General features: G+C 42.5%; 1 protein-coding gene across 4 annotated transcripts in view; it reads right to left on the minus strand.

The window, feature by feature from the left end:
• Nucleotides 1–16266, minus strand: part of bcl9 (BCL9 transcription coactivator) — a 122096-nt gene that overhangs the window by 45186 nt on the left and 60644 nt on the right. The window contains exons 1-2 of one of the 4 annotated variants that reach the window (XM_064327648.1): nt 14720–14966; nt 2590–2799 (exon numbers count right to left, since the gene is read on the minus strand). The gene's annotated coding sequence lies outside the window, so the exon portion shown is untranslated. Of the gene's footprint in view, nt 1–2589; nt 2800–13574; nt 14614–14719; nt 14967–16266 lie in introns of those variants that run through there. The other 3 variants (XM_064327650.1, XM_064327647.1, XM_064327649.1) reach the window with 3 other exon arrangements.

Below are 16266 nucleotides of genomic sequence, written 5' to 3' on the forward strand. Positions count from 1 at the left end.
CACACACACACAGTCACCCTTGGCCATCGGGCTGCCAGAGATAGCCAGTTTGCGGGTCAGAGCAGTGGTCAGAGCAGTGGTCAGAGCGGGGCACAGGCAGGAGGGTGTTGGTGGTGATTAGCGCTTGGCGCGCTCCTCTTTTTGAGCATGTGCCCCAGCTCTCGCACTGCCAGGCTGAAAGCACTGAACAGAGAGCAACGGGACCAGTGCCCTGCAGGCCCAGCCCGTCTGTCTGATCCACAGGACGCTCACCCCTCCCGCCCCGGGCCTGGTACCATACAGAGCAGAGCAGGGCTGGGGCTGGGGCTGGGGCTGGGGCTGGGGCTGGGGCTGGGGCTGGCTCAATGTGCAGCCAAAAAATGGAGAAAAACAAACAGCTGAGGGGACTGCAGACACACTAATAACACTTTCACTCAGGGACAGAAGCATGCGCATGAACACACACAGACACACATGAACACAGACACAAAAACATGTGCACAGAGACAGAAAAGCATAGACACTCACACAAGCAGACACACACACACACACACACAGACACACAGACATGCACACAGAGACACACAAGCGCAGACACACACAAACATCCATAACTTTAGAACCACAGAACAAAATTTGCTGTGTTGTGATTTTTGGACAAAATCTGGAATATCTGAAGCCAGAGAAGAAAAAACGCACATGAGCTGGATTTTCTTGGGAAGAGCAGAAGTCCGCTCTCACTCCTCACCCCACCCCCGACTGCTCCCAAAAGCACTTGAACAGACAGAAGCTACGCAAGCCTGAATTTTCTCCCTTCCAGTCACAGGCTAGGGCATGTCGTTAAGAGTTATGAGGGCTCACCCGGGAAGCTCCAAACACAAAAGTGCGACCAAACCGGATGTCGTCCAATGTGCAATGTGTTGGGGCTGGTCACGTGACACTTCAGGGGGGTGCATCAACATGTTGGGAGTGTCACACGCTAAACCACCCCCTATTGTGTTCCTGCTCCCCTGGCTGGGTACAAACTGTTAATTATCTGGCGTCAGGGGGAAAAAAGGCTCATCTTTTCATGCTCATTTCCCAAAACTGCACTTTCCCAAATATACACACAACACCACCGCACTACATTACAACAGACTTATACCGCAACAAACTCAATGCAATCATTCTAACAGAGCTGTGCATGTACTTGCCAGTACTGCATAGCGAGTGGAGCATGTGCACTGGGGACCACCTCTTCCTCCCCCCTCCCACAGTTTTGCAGACAACCGCTGTCCCGGTGAAGCACACATTCTCACACACACTCTCTCTCACACACACACACACGCTCACACACATGCTCACACACATGCTCACACACATGCTCACACACATACACTCACACACTCACACTCAGGCTCACGCTCACTCAGATGAATTAACAACGTACCATCCCAAGCACGTAAAAACACATGCACACACATACATCCTAGGACGCCCATGCACACAGAAGCAGGTCCAAAGACCCTGAATCAAAGGGAATATTTTGTTGCTGTGGAAACACAGGTAGTGAGGGAAGCTGAGACCAAGGGGCCTGAAGGTTTAGGGGTGCGGAACAGGAGTCCTGACTGTGCATCAACTTTCCTCTGTATACTAGACAAGCACCAGCACAGCAGGAGTCAGCTACTGCCAAGCCAGCATCTCACTGCTACATGCATGACAGCCTGCTATGTGCCCAGTAGCACCACTCACTCCAAACACACACACAGCCCAGTAGCACCACTCACTCCAAACACACACAAAGCCCAGTAACACCACTCACTCCAAACACACACACAGCCCAGGAGCACCACTCACTCAAAACACACACACAGCCCAGCAACACCACTCAGTCCAACACACACACATCCCAATAACACCACTCGCTCAAAAAATACACAGCCCCACTTATTACGGGCACTTAGGAGATGCTGTTATTCAGAGCAACTTGCACAACATCTCTTGCATGCATGGATTCCTTCACCATTTCCTCTATAGTCTCATATGCACTATGACCGACTCCCTACACCAACACACACACTCACACACACACACGCACAAACACATACACTCAAGCTCGCACACACAGGCACAAATACCTCCCCCAATTCTCCACTCAGAAAAAAAGCAGTGCAGCATAAATACTTCCTAATTATTTATATCAGCGGCAAACTGATCAAATTAAGGGCATTAGTGGGATTTTTTGGGCCAATTTCTCTGCTGTCGTTCACAGAAATCCCTTTGGGGCCGATGTCTGGTAGACAGACAGGCTTTGGCCTTCTAGCACTCAACAGCGGCAAAGGTTCAGTTCTGGGCTCTCTCTTTCAAGCCTCTGCACACATTTGTCTACCGACTCTTAGAATACAACAAGCACAGTCATGGCTGTTCTATCCTTCATGCACAGTTAGTACCATACAGAAGGGTAAGGTGCATGTGTGTGCGCATGTGTGCGTAAGTGAATGGGGTGCGTGTCAAGCAGTAGGTACGCGTTTGTATGTCTGTGTGTGTGTGTGTGATGTGTCCTCATGGTGTGCGTGTCAGGCAGCATGCGTGTGTGTGTGTGCGTGTGGTGCGTCTGTGCATTACAGGTACCTTGAATGCCCCCAGGTGTCACAGGGCTCTCGGGCTGTTCCTCATCAGGAGCGCCTGCCCACAGGTCCCCTGGGCCGTGACCTCTGACCCCTCCCCAGCAGACAAAGCGAGCCTGTGTGTTCTAGAGCAGTTTCACAAACCACCGCAGCCTCCCAGTCTCCAATCCTGCAGCTCGTCCTCAAGAGTAGCTCACACCATCCATTCACAAACCTGCAGAGATGGAGAGAGAGGGAGGGGCAATGTTTAGGGTGGAAAATCGGGCAAACTGGCAGACGCATTCCATCCTGGCAGCAAGGCAACCTTTCAAATGGCCTATGTACTGGTGGCAACCATGAAGTAGCAGCTGTATCAATGCAACTCACTATACTGCAATCTCTAAATGAACACGCAACACAATTCAAATGAAGGCACCCAACATGACTTACATTTCAGGTAGCTGGCACAGTTTTAGCCTTTAAGTTTGTAAGTTGTGTTCAGAATGGTAAGTTTGCATACCGAATTAAATCCAACCTACAAAAGTCACATTTCACATGGTAAGCAAATAACCACTAGAGCTAGAGATAGGTGAAACTACAATCGAATCAGTGAAATGCATGCCACAAGAATTCTAAAAGGAGAGAAGAGTTTTTTTATTTAAAAAATGAACTGAGGTGCAGTCTGTAAAGGTGGGTTTTTGGACACCTGCAGAAAACAGCCAGTGAGTCTGGCACTGAACAAGGGCGGAGAAGAGTTGGGGCCACAAGGAGCAGCTGCTGGTTGCCCAAAGAGAGAGGACAGCTGGCCCGCAAAAGGAGGCCGAGCTCTCTGCTTGGTCTCCTTTTTCCAGCTGAGCCAGTAGCTCTCACAGCTTGGTATGCCAATGCAAGTGACTTAATTTGCTTGCGCACTGACAGTGTAAACCAGTGAGGGGACGTAAGGTGTGGCATGGACCAGGTGACCAGGAGCATCTAGACTAGTTGCACTGCACTGATAGGCAAGTAAGCCAACAAGTAAGCCACTGTTGTAGTCCAGATGAGAAATTACAAAGACATCAGCCAATAGCGGAGCTGTCTCTTTGGTGAGAAAAAGGGTTCTCCTCCTGTTGCGAAGAGAGGATATGCAGGATTGGGGAGCTCTCAGATTTATCGTGACCAGATTTCTGAGGCAGTAAGCAGTCAGAAATTCACCCACTTGAACAGGAAAATCATTTCACTCTTTGCATTTTAGCCATTTAGCAGACGCTGTAGTCCAGAGTTACACAGTGTACTTTCAATCCATTTAAACAGCTGGATATTTACTGAGGCAGTTCAGGTTAAGTGCCTTGCTCAAAGCCACCTGGGAATCAAATCTGAAACCGCAGTTACAGGCCCAGTCCCTTACTGATTATACCACATCAAGATCTGTGCCTCACGCAGTCACCATAGCAACGGGGAAAAGAGGCTAAAAAGGAAGACTTGGTGGCCACAATGTTACCTGCTAGGAACAGCAGTGTGAAAGGGAAGGTTAGTGGCACAAGCACAGGTGGATACTAGATTGAACATGGCTCCAAAAGCTCGATAAAAGGTCTCCTGCGTTGTGAAAACAGGATTGTTTGGACTACACTGGCAGTTGTTGGGAGAAAGGGGAAAAAAGCCTTTAGCAGCCGACATTCACGAGCTCACACTTAACTAACAACTAAACTTTGCAAAACAAGCACAGGAGAAGCAACACAGATCCAACCCCCACCATCTTTTTGTTTAGTCTCACTATGGTTCACATGCTAAACAGACAGTTACTTCTGCTTTGGATATACACCAAACAAAAATACAAATGCAACAAGCAACAATTTCAGTGGATTTTACAGTTCAGTTACAGTTCAAATAAGAAGTCAGTCAAGTGAAATAAATGAGGCAATCTATGGATTTGACCTGACTTACAGATACCTTAAAAAAGTAGAAACATGGACCAGAAAACCAGTCAGTATCTGGTGTGAGCACCATTTTCCTCATGCAGAGCAACACATCTCCTTTGCACAGAGCATATCAGGTTGTTGAGTGTGGCCTGTGGACTGGAATAATGTCCCACTCCTCCTCAATGATCGTACGAAGTTGCTGAATATTGGTGGGATCTGGAATGTGCTGTTGTACACGCCAATCCAGAGCATCCCAGACATGCTCAGTAGGTGACATGGCAGGTGAGCATACAGGCAATGGGGAAACAGGGATGTTTTCAGCTTCCAGGAAGTGTACAGCTCCTTGCAACATGAAGCCACGTATTATAATTCTTAAACATGAGGTGGTGGTGGTGGATGAATGGCACGACATTGGGCCTCAGTACCACATCACAGTATCTCTGTGCATTTGAACTGGCATTGATAAAATGCACTTGTGTTCATTGCCCGTAGCATATGCCTGCCCATACCATAACCCCACCGCCACCATGGGGCACTCTGTTCACAACAATGACATCAGCAAACCGCTCACTCACATTATGCCATGCACACTGTCCTCCATCTGCCCCATACAGATGAAACAGGGACTGATCTGTGAAGAGGACACTTCTCCAGTGTGTCAATGGTCATCGAAGGTGAGCATTTGGCCACTCATGCCAGTTACAACGCCGAACTGCAGTGAAGTCAAGATCGTGGTAAGGACGACGAACATGAACATTTGTGCTCCCCTGAACTGGTTTCTGAGAGTTTGTGCAGAAATTCTTTGCTTGTACAAACCAACAGTTTCATCAGCTGTCTGAGTGGTTGGTCTCAGATGATTCTGCAGGTGAAAAAGCCAAATGTGGATGGCCTGGGCTGATGTGGTTACATGTGGGCTGTGGTTGTACCACCAACAATGTTGGAGGTGGCTTATGGTAGAGTAAAGAACATTTAATTCTCTGGCAACCACACTGGTGGACATTCCTGCAGTCAGCCAATTTCATGCTCCCTCAAAACATGACACCTGTGACATTGCTGTGTGCCACACCTGTCAGGTGGTTGGACAAAATGGCAATGGAGAAATGCTAACCAACAGGACATTAAACAAATCAGCAGACACAATTTAAGAGAAATTAGCTTTTTGCACACACTGAAAAATTCTGGGATCTTTTACTTCAGCTCATGAAACTTGGGACTAAAAGTTTATGTTGCACTTATATGTCTGTTCAGAATACTTCACATTTTTACATACATGCAGCTGGGGCAATTCAGGTTGAGAACCTCTCCCGCAAAGTAAAAGATCCTGCAGTCACAGAGCCAGACTGACAGGTCACCCACCTGATCACAGGTGTGACAATTTGTGTGTGCTGCTAAGCTCTGTAATCAGAAACAGTGACACAATCAGCAACCAAATCATACCCAGAAACCAGGTGAAGTGACGCTGCACTCAACCATGTCCACGCTCGTTCAACACAGAGTCCATGATCCAAATGTCATATGATCAGATTTATGCTTCATTAGAAGAAAATCTACAAGCATTATTTTTTCAAATGGAACAATGGCCAAACATGCTGAATATTCCATTTTTATAGCGGTCGTGGTTTCCAAGCAATCAACACCATTTAAGTATTGCCTTGTTGCAAGTCAACCACGTCCATCTAACAACACCATGAACTGTCAAGGATTTATACCTTAAAGCCAAGCAAGCCACAACCCTGAATGCCCCACAACATGAATGCTGAGTATCAAAACCCTACTGGCAGCCATATAGTTTGTGCTATTGACACAATTCAAGTATTGCCTTGTTCAGAATGACATGTCCTTTGATTTACAACACATTTCACGACTGAAGACCAAATCTGGAATTAATCAGACCAAGAATTGGTGTGGTCACACAGCACTGTATATACATTTTTTTTTTCTGAAATATGATTGGCTGTCATTTTGCTAACTTTGAACAAAGAGTTAGGTTTGGGTTTGCATCTTCTCCCATTTGTGTGTTCTCGTGCCCTCCCACAGTCCTAATCCTAAACTAATGAGGCTCTAAATTGCCCATAGTGCGCAAGTGAATGGTGTGTGTGCTCCGCGATAAGATTACTGACCTGTCCAGTGTATTCCTGCCTCTCGCCCAGTGCATGCTGGGATAGGCTCCAGCACTCCCCACGACCCTGACCAGGATACGTGGGTATAGATGATGGATAGATCTTGCAAAAATGGCATCTTGATCAGACTTATGCTTCATGAGAGTATTATTTTTTCAGATGCCAACAATGATAAATATTCATTTTTTTATAGGAGCCATACCATCTCAAACTATCAACACTGTTCAAGTTGTCTTGTTCAGAAGGAAAGGGGCTCGTATTCAGAATGTGTTTCAAGGCCAAAGACTATGGCTGAAATTTCAGTGATTTTAATGGACGTGACCAAAGGGGTCAATTTGACTGGCTCGCCATTGAACCTTTTTTTGATTCATCACTAGTACAAAGATGGTCCATACCAAATCTAGATCAACCACACATACGGTCCATGAGAAATTGTTCTTTTTTATTCTTTGTTAATTCTGGCACTTTTTTTGAGCATACAATATTATTTGCTCCTTGTGATCGGGGGCAGTCTCGGCTGCATGTTTCCAAGTCAAAGGGTCCAAAAGTTACAGATTTATTATAGATAAAAAAAATAATAAATTAAAAAAAGGGGTTTCCAGAAGCTTTGCTGCTTGGACCCCTAACTACACATTCTACAGTCCAAAGCCCTACAAGAGAGCTAGTGACTATTTTGCCCCCTACTGACCACACAGTACTACAGGAAACAGTTAGAACTAATCAGTACATGCACATATCTCACACTGTCAACAACTAGTATCCTGAACGTGCCTGTCATGTTAGGCCAAACTAATGTTGCTGTAATGCAAGGAACAACGGTCAGACAAACCCACAGGACCTCCAATGGCATGAAGCCCAAATGTACAATACCACTACAAACTCCTGTCACAGTCAGTCAATGACCACGTTTACATGCTCATCATTATTCCAATCTTATTCACTGATAATTTGCATACACTAGTTATGATACAGCCCATTTAAACACCTTATTACAAAAAGGAAATCCGGGTTACACCCTAAGTCCAACTACATGAAATCCAAATTGAAGAGGTCTGCACATGTACAGATGCACAAAGTGTCTTGTCTAATTTATTGTGCAATACACTGTCGACAGAAAATACCAAAACAGCAATTTGATTAAGGCTGTAAGCATACAAAATGAAAGATGAAGAGTTTAGCTGAACCATGGAACAAATTAGACAAAGGTGGAAGACCCTGAGAACAACGCATTTCAAGTAGGACTGTCAAAAATCAGAAAATTGTGTTAAAACGTTTAACGCATTCATCATTAAAAATTAAATCACATTAATGTGATAACACTAAATGCCCTCATTTTAAGGCCAGGAAACAAGACAATATGAACAGCAAATTTTAAACACATCATGCACACTGAAGAATTACTAGGATACCGTCCTTTGGCACTGACTGAAAAATGCAAACTGAATATTTAGCTAACCATCTGTAAAGAAACACAATTAAGGGACATTCCTTTTCTGGAGCATATAAACAGAATATGACCCAAACCAGAATAAGAATCATTATTTTGAATATGGTGCACATGTAAATGTGGGCAATGACATAGTCCAGGCTTACACCTGGGACTACAGGACACACGTTTCATTAATCGGGCATCAAGCAAAGCCAGCCTATGTTTATAATGAGCTCCTTTCTACTGGTAGAGCTGAAATGGAGGCCCATTTACACATCTCTCATTTGTACAGATCAGATGGAAAACTCAAACCAGACTGCTACTAGCAAGTGAGCGCATGCTGGGTCCAGCTGAGCAAGCCTCCAATCCTTTCAAAATGCACCCTTTTCCAACACAAACACATACACACACACACACATACATATATATATATATATATATATATATATATATACACATACACACAGGATACAGCGCAGTTCATAATTGGACAGTGACACAATTTGTGTTATTTTGGCTCTGTATTCCAGCAAACTGGATTTGAAATGATACAATAAATAGGATGTTAAAATACAGAGGGTCAGCTTTAATTTGAGGACATTTTCCATCCATATGGTCTGAACTGTGAAGGAATTACAGACTTTTTATACACAGTTCCCACATTTTAGGAGAGCAACAATAATTTGACAAAGTAAATGGACAAATGAACATCATCTTAAAATAAGTTGTCATATTTAGTACTTGGCTGCAAATCTTTGGATTGGATGACATCCGGCACCCTGCGACCCACAAACATCAAGATTCTGGGCACTGGTGATGCTCGGCCAGACCTCTAAAGCAGCCATCTTCAGTTCCTGTGTCTTTTAGTGGGTTTTCTGTCTTCAGTCTTGTCTTCGGAAAGTGAAAGGCATGTTCAATTAGATTTAGGTCAGGTGACTGACTTGGTCAGTCAAGAACATTCCGCTTTTTGGCTCTCATGAACTCCTAAGCTGCTTCAGTAGTACGTTTGGGGTCATTGTCCTGCTGAAATGTAAAGCGCCATCCAATGAATTTTGAGGCATTTGGCTGAGCAGACAACATGTTTCTGTGCACTTCAGAATTTATCCTGCTGCGGCAGTCATTTTATCAATAAAGACAACTGAGAAAGTTCCAGTGGTAGCCATACATGCCCAAGTCATAACACTACCTCAACCATGTTTTACAAATGGGGAGGGGGGGGTGCTTTGGATCACGAGCATTACCTTTCTTTCTCTACACTTTCCTCTTTCGATCAAAGCAAACCATAACCTGGCCGTTTATGCATATTTTAGCAAATCGTAATCTGGCCGTTCTGTTCTTAAACCTTACCAGTGGATAGCATCTTACGGTGAAACCCTCTGAGGTTATACTGGTGTACTCTTCTCTTTATGGTAGTCTACATCCTGGAGAGAGTCTTGAGCTGATCGACAGCTGAATAGGTGTTTTCCATCACAGCTGAAAGTATTCTTCAATCATCCATTACAGTGGTCTTCCATGGTCTACCAGGACATTTACCATTGCTCAGTGCACCAGTGTGTTCCTGCTTGCTAACAATGTATCAAACAGTTGATTCTGACACACCCAAAGTTTTGGCCATGTTTGATAAATTCAGTCTGATTTTTCAGCCTCACGATGACCAGCTTTACTGGCGATGACACTTATTTGGTCCACATGCTGAGAGACAACAGCAACAGACACAAAATGCTAATTCCACACCTAGAATCAACTTTTGACCTTTAGTTAGCTTACTTGTGGATTAACTAATGACGCAAAGGCACACAGCTGGCCAAGAAACGGCTGAGCAGCCAATTACCTTTGCTCCCCAAAATGCAGGGGGACTGTATAAAAACATTCCTACACTGTTCACCCAATATGGATGTAAATACCCTCAAAATACAGTCAACAGTTTGTCCTTTAACCTCATACTCGCCATTTTGTTTCAACTCTAATGTGTACAGGCCAAAAGTATTTGGCTACCTGTGGGTTTTTTAAAATATTTATTATTATATACCTTAGGAAGAGAATTCAGTTAATATATGTGCATTTATTGAATAACAAAGCAAAGTATAAACATTTTTCCCCCAATTTCTACCAACAATACTACAAAAAGATTTTTACTTCAAAATAATCTTTGACATGACTTTCCTCAAAATAGCCTCCTTTGGCTTAGCTAATTACAATTCAACAATTTATTGGAAGTCTATCCAATTACTTTACACATGGGGTGGGAGGGACATAGAGGGGCAGACAAATGGAGTGAAATCTTTTTCTTTCTTTTTTTAACCGCAGGTAGCCTAATACCATTGACCCATAGTGCAAGTAAAACAGGCACTAAAGCGGCAAGAAATATGGTAAACAATGCAGCATTAGGCTTAGATGTACAGGGCCAAATAAACACATTTGTGGTAAGGTTATTACTGGTGAGAATTGCAAAGAATCTTAAGATTTCCAGGTGCAGTGTTCAGTACATACTCAGAAGGGTGTAGGTGATGCGTAGTAATGCTAACAGGTGAAGACCAGTAAGATCAAGAGGCAGTGGACAAACATATTGTGGTGTCTAGAAAAAGAAACTGTCATAAAATTGCACAACTACAGGAAGAACTCAATGCAGCTAGAGATAAACCATTTCCTCTGACTCAGCAACTGGCAGGGATGCGGCAACATAATCTTTTTTGTTGCCTAAAGGCATGCGATGCACCCCTTTTCTCCAACCTTTTTGTGTCACAGTGTCTTGTTTTGGTGCGTTAGTTGCCCAACGTTTTGAATCTTTGTCTTCTTGTTATAATGAGTCTCCATTTAAGCTAATGTTTGCGTTCGTGGCCCCATACATCCTAGCCTAATTCCTCCTTCTTTGCATATTTTTTTGCAACTTTAGTGCCTATTTTACTTGCAATACAGGCTAAAAGTATTAGGCTACCTGAGGTATTTAAAAAAAGCTTAAGGTAGATAAGATTTCATCAAATTTAATAACCCCTCCACCACCCTCCCATACCTCCACCTCCCACTTTGCAAAATGACCAGATAGAATTCCAGTAATTAATTGTAATTAAAGCCAAAGGGAGCCATTTCGAGGAAACTTTTTTCTAAAATTATTTTTTTGGAAAAAGTGATTCTTTTGAGTTATTTGAGAAATTGAAAATAAAGTTTGTACTTCGATTTGTTATCCAATAACTATACATATATCATCTGACTTCATCGCTACCTAATGTTTTTGTTTTTTTTAACTAGGTAAGCTAACCTAATTTTTCAGGAATGGGGGATATTTGAAACTCAGAAATATTTAGAACTTTGAACGTGATGTCAGAATACACTCATTTACTGGTTACCTACATTACTTATTCCTTATTTTATGTACAGCCACTTATTTTGTAGCTATAATCCTTTCTAAAGGATTATAGCCAAGAATTAAACATACCATAAGCGTAAGCTTGTTCATTAGAATGCATTTTTTTCTGTTGGCATAGCATGTCTACAGCCGGCAACTAGCCTATTTGCAAAGAAATGGTACACATTTTTCATTCTCAGTAATGTTCGCTGAAATATCATAATATATTTATACTGACTGCTAAGAAACCTAAAACAACTGAGCAAGGAAATCATAAGGTAGGACACATGGAACAGCCCAAGGACACTAGGAGACGATTCTGGGCATAGCATATAAGATACAGCATCACCGAGAGCACCGACAAAGGAACAGGAGCCTGCTGATGAGCAGCTTCCATAAACCCAGCTCAACTTAATATGCCTCCAGTACTGCTCATTAATAAATACATCAATCAGTGTGCTGAGCAAGGTATTAAAACAGGTTTTATTGCACACAAGGAGGTAGGGTTATTTTGTTTATTTATGCTGCTTCCCCCGGCACTTGCTCCCGACTCAACGATTTGAGAAGAACCCAATATACAGTAAGAGAGAAACATTTTTCCTGTTCTTTTAATCAATGGAAACTGATGTGCCTCCCATAAGGTGCACTCTTTTGTATGAGCGGTAATAGAAGGTAGTCGGTAATGTATTATAAGGAGCTTGAAAATACTAGGCTATTGCTTATGGTACTTCCAGGTTCATATGCTGACTGCAGGACCAGTCACTTGGTTAATCTGTAACAGTGTTTCCTAATGCTGAGGTTGTATTGTGTATATATAGCCAAGGTATACCACCTTATTTTAAATGAACCATTTAAATCAGAGCTCACTCACTGTCAATGGGTGTTGTCTGTATGTAAATGCACACAATATCAAGGATCAATAGCAGGATATTACCATCACACGGGAGTCAAGTCGCAAAAAATAAGCCCAATATAAAATAATCAGTTATTTTAACTCAGCTTCCAGCTTTAGCCTACAGTATCAAGGCCCTGGTGGCATCTTAGTGGGACTGGCATGAAGGTTCGGTAGCAAGGCTGCTTGTTTCTGTGATCTGTGTCATATTACACAGTGTTATTTACCTATAACAAGGCAATGGTGTACAAAATAAACAGAAGCTGACCGAAAAAATCTTTCATACTGTTTTTCAAGTTATACCCTTTGAGTCTTTTATAAAACATACCACTGCCTCTGCCATCCCTGATGTGCCAAGATGTCTTATGAATAAAATCCGCCAAAAATTGTCCACCGAAAGGACCGTGGCAGTGCTAAGGGCTGCATGTGCACAATTTTCTGAGAAACAGACAAACAAAAGATACATCATTGCATTATCTGGCTGTCCCAATTCAAAACTTCCCAAAGCTGAGAGGCGCTAGATTAACGACACTTCCGTCTCCAAAAACACGAGACATGCGGATAAACAACCACGACTCCGAACCGCAAAGATCCCGTGAGATCGCACACTAAGAATGTGCAGCTATTCTGGGCCAGGGCTGCAACATGTTTACCCCCAGACATTCTGTATCGCCTTCGCTTTCTGTCTCTTTGTTGGGAGTGAGAGCAGCTTCAGACCCTGGTGTAACTTCGAACTGCAAAACATGGCTGTAACAGAATCCGACCATCCTGGTCCCTCATAGTAAACGCGATGCAGAATAAAACGGGCCAGGACAAAAGTTGGTGAAACGAAAGAACACCTAAAAACTCCAACACCTTACATTGCCCTCTCTCAATCAAAGATAGGGCTGAATCGTTGTAAGTGCTCTGCTTTGATTTCATCCACGTGTAAAAACACCCAAACGCTTATTCAAATATTGGAATTTAGAAGACAATAGAATAAGCATTGACTGCGAGCAAAGTTAATAAAATATGCTGCTTCTGGCTCTCCACTTAAATTCTAAATTTTGATATTTCGACCCTGGGAAATTGGTCAACTAGTCAACTTTGCAATGAGCATTTTGTCAGTTATGAAACGTTTCGTCTCCAGTATGAAATTGAGAAAGGTCCGTTTTAATGATTCCAACCGACAGCAAATCTACACAGTAAGAGAATGCTAGAAATCCAAGAGGTGAGGATAAATGGCTGACTTCCCAGAGAACAAGGCCGAGCGTGTTTCTGCCGGGCAGCGGGCATGAGGGCGAAGAGAAAGCGTACGCGCTCGGAAACGGCGACTGTGAAGCAAAACTTACCCATTTGTGCAAAATGAACAAAGACCGATTTTCACCAGGAAGTTGCTCCATTCCAAATAAAGATTTTGTATAGTGATCAGCAGTAATATCCCACGAATCCTGTAGTTTCTCTTTTGAAAGAGGTAGCTTGCTGCTAACTTATTCCACAAACGAAAGCTTGCACCCAATTAAATCTTCGAAGTCAATAAACCATTTTCCAGGAGGGGGAGAAGAAGATTAAGACGGGGTGTGAATGATTTTTTAGAACATCCACTAACAACAGAAATCCATAAAACAAAACAAACAAAAAAAAAATCTCAGCGTCTGACTGGGGTACGCCAGACTACCAAAAAGTTTCTTCAAGACGTTTCACACTTGTGCAACTTTTTTTCTCTCGAAGAAGTTGTTCCTGTTTCACTAAGGCTTGGGGGAGGGGTTTTTCACCAAGCTCACACTCAACCCGCTTAGACAAAAAGTCTCTTTGCAAAAAACCCAGCCAACATTGACAAAAGTCTCGAAAGAGCAGCGGTTGCTCAGACAGGGCAAAGGCCTACAGTAATAACGAAATTTGCCCTTTCCACAATTAATAAGCTAAATAGTTCCGGTTTTATTGAAACAAAAGTAACAACGTTAAAGTAGCTACGGCTGACACGCCTTATATGCGATCTGGAACAAAGTTACACATAAAATAGCTGTGCTTCGTTCTGGTTTACATAATTTAGCACACTGCAACATAATTGTTTGTGCTCAAAGACTGCGATAATATTTGATAATAGAATTTGATTTAAAAGCTGTGCAGATCACTTCAACGCATCACTTGGTGGTTTCGGTTATCCTACTTATTTAATATTAATATCAATATCACAATTGAGCGTTTTTACTTCACAAAACGCTAGCGATAACATATTCCTTGTTAACGCCACCCCGTGCGTTTTTGTTCCAATAAGTATGCACTATAAGCTATTCTACCGAAATCTTAATAAATTCGTTAAGTTAGCATTGTGTTTTCTGTCCTCTCACATTTAACGTACGGACGGAACATACTGCAGCTACTTTACCGCTGCGAGCAAGGAGGGGGTAGTTCAGGGGGGAAAGCGAGCGGATTCATGGATTCATCATAAACCGTTCTTAGGAGGTGTGCAACAATAATACTCCATAATACTCACCTAGAAGGCGTCTTCACAGGCGACGTTGCCAAACGCGCACGATAATAACGTAGAACGAAAGGCAGCATTATTTGTGACTACGTGTAAAGAAACATGTTTGCGTCTTTGCATTTAATTTCTGCTGTTTGGCTGGAATACACCCACTACCTATCTTTCCTTCCTTCTCCCCCGCCTGGTCCCGCTTGTTGGTTCAGCCCGAATTCTAAGTAGCAATTCTAGGTCAGGTCTGTGTGCCATTGAATACATTAAAAGCTTGGAATCAATGCAAGATTCCAGCCTAGCGAGCTGACAAAGAACGGATTCTGAGCTCGGATGCTGATAATGTAGTCGAGCCTTCGTAAGAACTTATATTATTATTATTTACCTAAAATATCCATGCTTATTCTACGTCTAACAGTTATTTACAAACGGTTATTTATTTTCTTGTTTTGGGTAAACAAGAAATGAAACAAGGAATGAAAAAAATGTGTGTGTGTGTGTGCGTGCGTGCCATTAAAAAAAATAAAATTCGTTTTTCATGTGAGAGAGATGAGGTAGAGGATGCAGGGGGAATAGCTTATTGCTGTGGCTTCAGAAGGCGGTACTGAAGAAATCTTACACAAAAAAGCATTGTGGTAAAAGTAGCGCTGGATCAATTAATGACCTTTGACGCCTACATACACCTCTTCCATTTAGAGATTCCTCCGCTTTACCTTGACAAAGACTGTCCCAGCCTGGATGAAATACGCAATTTAAATGTTTTAACTCTTTAGATGCTGGTGCGATTTGTAAACACCCCCACACAGATCGTTGAGCATTTTCAACGAAATATGTTACAATCATCTGGTAGATTGGAAACAATATTCCATGTTCCAAAAACGATTTTCCGAAAGTCCTCCCTCAAAATTAAACATTGCCATAAAAATTATTTCAATAATTTGTCATCGATTGATTAGCCCATGTCTTCAGATTTTTCACCAAAAGAGTAGCAAATGTTAATTCGGTATCAAAATGTTGATCAGTTCACTGTTACTTTATTAAAATGTTTTTCCTTACAAGACTTTGCTTCTTGTCTTGTTAGTCATTTGGACATTTTAAGTATGTAACACTTTGCTGTCATGGGCATTTGCATGATTTGGGTGCATATTTCCTCTATTATTGCATATTTTGTTTTGACAAAATGTATTAGACAAAAGGGAACTAAGTAAACACAAATACATTTTTAAAATCATTATTTAAATGAAAAAAGTTATCAAACATACATATCAGGCATGTGAAAAAGTAATCGCCCCCTTAGTTACTCAATCAACCAATTAAGTAAATGTAATTGATTCAGATTCAGCTGTTTCAACATAGCCAGGCTTGATTGCAGCCAGCCCTGTTGAATCTTAACCTCACTCATATTGAATCTTATGATCAGAGTGAAGTAGTTACCACAAAAGTTCCACAAGCACACTATGCCATGGTCAAAGTAAATGGAAAAAAGTTGTTGGAATATATTAGTCTGGAAAGGGTTACAAGGCCATTTCTAAGGCTCTGGGACTCCACCAAACCACACTGAGAGTCAT

Source organism: Anguilla rostrata, chromosome 3 (genome assembly GCF_018555375.3).
Source record: "Anguilla rostrata isolate EN2019 chromosome 3, ASM1855537v3, whole genome shotgun sequence".
Lineage (NCBI taxonomy): Eukaryota > Metazoa > Chordata > Actinopteri > Anguilliformes > Anguillidae > Anguilla > Anguilla rostrata.